Source organism: Impatiens glandulifera, chromosome 1 (assembly GCF_907164915.1).
Source record: "Impatiens glandulifera chromosome 1, dImpGla2.1, whole genome shotgun sequence".
In the NCBI taxonomy this organism is placed as follows: Eukaryota; Viridiplantae; Streptophyta; class Magnoliopsida; order Ericales; family Balsaminaceae; genus Impatiens; species Impatiens glandulifera.
In genome coordinates this window covers 10,300,308-10,306,112 of record NC_061862.1, presented here as the reverse complement: position 1 = coordinate 10,306,112, position 5,805 = coordinate 10,300,308, and positions in this window count along the sequence as shown.

Here is a 5,805-nt window from a genome sequence, read left to right as displayed (position 1 = left end):
TTTTTGCGCTCGTGGTTATATATATTTTTTATACGATTTTGCCGGCCCTTTTTGGAATTTCCCCTGTTATGGGGGCCATTTCATCAAATTTCCCTTTTTTTCACCCAAATTAAGTTTCAACCTACTCATTTTGTGATCTTACTTCAAATATTCTCCAATTAACCTTATTATTAATTTCGTTATCTCACTTTAAAACATATCTCACTAATAATTTTTGAGTTATTTAAAATAACATTTTACCTATTAAAATTTTATTATAAATATATTATCATGTTATGAAAAATAATATTAATATTAAAAAAATAATTAAATTTTTTATTTTAGAAAGAATTTGTAAAAAATTAATATTCATTCGACTTTAAAAAATAATATTAATTATTTTTTACCACCCAAAATAAATTCAAGATTTACTAATCTTCACTTCAAATATTTTTCAATTAATCTCATGTTACTCGTTATTTCACTTTGAACATTGTATAGTAATATTTACATTCACTCATTACTAATATCTTGATTCTTTAAGATTAGTTAATTAATAACTTTTTATTATAAAATATCTTATCATTTTAAATAAAAAATATTATTAATAATATGGTTAAACAATAATATAGTTAAATTTTTAATTTAAAAAAAAATAATAATTCATCAAAATAAACTTCGACTTATTTGTTACCTCACTTTAAAGTTTAAACAATCTGTAATTATCTCTTATTAGACTTCACTTTGAGCATTTTGTATCGATCTTATCCTTACTTTTGGCATTCCCCAATCAACCTCTCGTATTATTAGTCTCGTGACTAACACTCACTCTCTCAATTTGAACCATAATTTCTATATCCCTCAAATTCTTACTCACACAAACTATCATATCTTATATTTCAAAGATAATATTGAGGTGGTTAAATAAAAATATAGCCTAATTTTTAATTTAAAAACAACTAATATTCTATTAAAAATAAAATTTTAACTTACTAATATTGTAACTTCATTCTAAGCATTCTCTAATTGATCTCTCATTAAGCTTTACTTCGTTTATTTTGTACCGATCCTACCCTTATTTCTGGCATTTCCCAAATTACTTCTCATATTACTAATTTCGTGGCTAACACTAAATAAAATATATTTAAAATTTTAATTTGAAAATAACTAATATTTCACAAGTTTACACACACATTTATGTATAGACTCATGTTACTCGTTATGTCTGATATAAAATGTGTATAAAATGTGAACACTCAACCACTAGATTCCATATGATTGTTGAATTTAGTTTAAAATTATATATATATATATATATATATATATATATATATATATATATATATATTTAATCATTAAAATATTTAAAGAATAAAAAAAATTAACTAATTGTATAAATAATAAATATCAAGAGAATATACAAAAATAATTTTTTAATTAATTATTTAAAATTTTGAATTAAAAATTAAATTGAAAATATTTTTAAAATCTAATATATAATTATATTAAATTAAAAAAAGTTTAAAATAATGGAATATAAAGATATAATGAATAAAAAAATTAATTAATTATATAAGGTATAATTTTTTTTAATAAATTATTTAGAAATTTTAATTAAATACTAAATTAAAAATATTTTTAAAATTTAATATATAACTATATTAAATTAAAAAAGAGTTAAAATGATGGTGTATATAATAAATGCGGTGAGAAAATAAAATATATATTTTAACAAAATAAAAAATTATTTTTAAAATTAATTTAATAAATATGAAGACTAATAATCTAAAAAGACTTTTCATTTCCTTAAACTCTTCATATTATTTTATAACATGTTGGTATGATTCACGGGTTAACGGATTCTTTAATTTGATCTATTTTGTCACTATTCGGTCGTGTGTTGTGGTGTAATGACCCGCTAATTTAGAGTTTTTTTAAACTTAAACGTTATTATATATATATATATATATATTAGTTTGTTTATGATTGGGTCAACTCAAAATCCGACCCAAATATCTATTTACTCTCACGTATATATTTAAATTGACCACAGCTTTCGGCCAACAATTCAGACACTTTAAAAATTAAACATCATTATATAGAGAGAGAGAGTGTAATTCACTCTTTTAGCTTAACGGCAACAAGAGATGGATATCAACCCTAAGTTCCTAGGTTCGAGCTATATACTTAATCTGCGTCTGATTAATTATTAAGTGTGTTTGCGGGCTATATGTTATATATATATATATATATATATATATATTAGTTTAGTTAAAAAGTTAAACTTATATTGTAGAAATGTCCCGCGTACATCAAATTTGGTGTTGAATTAAAAATATAAAATTTTATTAGCCTAGTTGGTTAAAAGGTTGTACTTGTTTTTGTAAGGTTGTCATATATATATATATATATTTATTAGTGAGTTAAAAAGTTGAACTTATATTTTTAAAATGTTTCGCGTTAATCAAATTTGGTGGTGAATTAAAAATATAAAATCTTATTAGCCTAGTTGGTTAAAAGCTTGTACTTATTTTGTTAAGTTGCAAGTTCGAAACATACATATATCATTTTTTATTTTATTTTTAACCATTTTAAGTTTATGGGCGGGTCAACCCAAAATTCAATCCAAATTTCCATTTACTCTCACATATATATCCAAATTAACCATAACTCTCGACCCAGCAATCCGGACACTTTAAAAATTAAGTATCATTTATATATATATATATATATATATATATATATATATTAGTTAGTTAAAAAATTCAACTTATATTATTAAAATATCTCGTGTTCATCTTTGATGTTCAATTAAAAATATAAAATTTTATTAGGTTTAAAGAATTGTACTTATTTTTGTTAGGTTGCAAGTTAGAAACATACATATAATATTTTTAATTTTATTTTTAATCATTTAAGTTTATGTGCGGATTAACCCACAATCTGACCCAAGTATCCATTTATTCTCAATATATATCCAAATTAACCACGTCTCTCGACCCGACAATCCAGACCATTTTGAAAATTAAGCATCATTATATAGTAGGGGTGAGCATAATATGGGTTTACCCAAACCTAACCCTAACCCAAACCCAAAATATTAATTTGGGTTGGTTAATATGGGTTGGGTTGAGTATGGGTTGGGTTGAATATGGGTTGAGTTTAATTTGGGTTGGGTTAGGGTTACCCAAATTACCCAAATTATATAAATTTAGTTTAATTCTCTATTATTAATCCAATATAAACTAATCATCTTCCAACTTTAAGTCGAACACGTTTTTGACATGTTTAACATATTTTTCATACATTTAACACGTTTTGCACACATCTAACACGTTTTTAATATTTTTAACACGTTTCACTTATAACATGTTTTTCACACGTTTAACACGTTTTTTATACGTTTAACACGTTTTCACACGTTTTCATATTTTGACACGTTTTCACGTTTTTGACACGTTTAACACGTTTTTGACATTTTAACACATTTTCACACTAATAACACGTTTTTTACGTTTTTGTCACGTTGAACACGTTTTTGACATGTTTAATACGTTTAACGCGTTTTTGACAAGTTTAATACGTTTTTTTTACGTTTTTGACACGTTTAACACGTTTTTGATAAGTTTAACATGATTTTCACGTTTTTGGCACGTTTAACACGTTTTTGATAAGTTTAACACGATTTTCACGTTTTTGGCACGTTTAACATGTTTTTGACATTTTAACACGTTTTTGATATGTTTAACACGTTTTTCACACGTTTAACATGTTTTTAATATTTTTATCACGTTTTCACACTTAAAACATGTTTTTCACACATTTAACACGTTTTTACGTTTTTGGCACGTTTAACAAGTTTTTGACATTTTTAACACGTTTTCATACTAATAACACGTTTTTGTCACGTTTAACACGTTTTTGACAAATTTAACACGTTTTTTTTACGTTTTTGGCACGTTTAACACGTTTTTAACATAACTAACATGTTAACACATTTTTGATAAGTTTAACACGGTTTTCACGTTTTTGGCACGTTTAACACGTTTTTTATATGTTTAACACGTTTTCACACGTTTAACACGTGTTTCACACATTTAACACGTGTTTCACACATTTAATATGTTTTCACGTTTTTGGCATGTTAAACACGTTTTTGATATATTTGACACGTTTTTCACATTTTGGTACGTTTACTACGTTTTTGACATGTTTAACATGTTTTTCAGGTTTTTCACATTCTTAACACGTTTAACATGTTTGTAACATGTTTAATACGTTTGTAACATGTTTAACACATTTTTCACGTTTTTGGCACGTTTAACACGTTTTTGACATTTTAACACGTTTTACAAACTTAACATATTTTTTTATATGTTTAACATATTTTTTTGCATGTTAACACGTCTTGATAAGTTTTAACACGTTTTTGTCACGTTTAACACGTTTTTGGATTTTTTGACACGTTTAATATGTTTTTCACACGTTTGACATTAAACGTGTGAAAACGTATTAAACGTGTCAAAAATGTGAAAAACATGTTAAACGTGTCAAAAACGTGTTAAACGTATCAAAATGTGCCAAAAACGAGGAAAACGTGTTAAACGTGCCAAAAACGTGGAATATGTGTCAAAACGTCTTAAACGTCCCAAAAACGTAAAAAAACGTGTGAAAACATATTAAACATGTTACAAACGTGTTAAACATGTTACAAACGTGTTAAACGTGTTAATAATGTGAAAAACGTGAAAAACATGTTAAACATGTCAAAACGTGTTAAACGTGCCAAAAACGTGAAATGTGTCAAAATGTGTTAAATGTGTCGTAATCGTGAAAAATGTGTCAAACGTGTTAAAAATGTGTTAAACATGTCAAAACATGAAAATAGTGTCCAACGTGTCAAATGTGTTAAACGTGTTGAATGTGTGAAAAACGTATTAAACGTGTCGAAAATGTATTAAACGTGTCGAAAACGTGAAAAACGTGTCAAAAACGTGTTAAACGTCTCAAAACGTGGAAAACGTGTTAAACGTGTCAAAACGTGTTAAACGTGCCAAAAATGTGAAAAACGTGTCAATAATGTGAAAAACGTATTAAACGTGTTGAAAATGTGTTAAACGTGTCAAAACGTGTCAAAAATGTGGAAAACATGTTAAACGTGTCAAAACGTGCCAAAAACGTGAAAAATGTGTCAAAATGTGAAAAATATGTTAAACGTGTCAAAACGTGTTAAACGTGTTAAACGTGCCAAAAATGCGTCAAAATGTGTTAAACGTGTCGAAAACGTGGAAAACGTGTCAAACGTGTCAAAAACGTGTCAAACGTGTCAAAAACGTGTCAAACGTATTAAACATGCCAAAAATATGAAAAACATGTTCAACGTATCAAAAATGTGTTAAACGTGCCAAAAATGTGTTAAACGTGTTAAACGTGAAAAAAACGTATTAAAAATGTCAAAAACGTGAAAAACGTGTTAAACGAATAAAAATATATTAAATGAGTCAAATATATGTTAAATAAAAAAAATAAAAATAAAATAATTTGGGTTACCCAACCCATACTCAACCCAACCCAACCCATACCCAACCCATATTAGTAAATAATATGGGTTGAATTATGGGTTGGGTAAATTTAATTTGGGTTGAATATGGGTTGGGTAATACGGGTTGGGTTTACCCGTTTGCTCACCCCTATTATATAGAGAGAGATTTGAACTTGAAATTGTAATAAACATTATTATAACATTTAATCAACCATACAAGTTTATATTTTGTAATTATAATTTAAAATTATTATAGGTTTACAATATAACATAAAATATATATA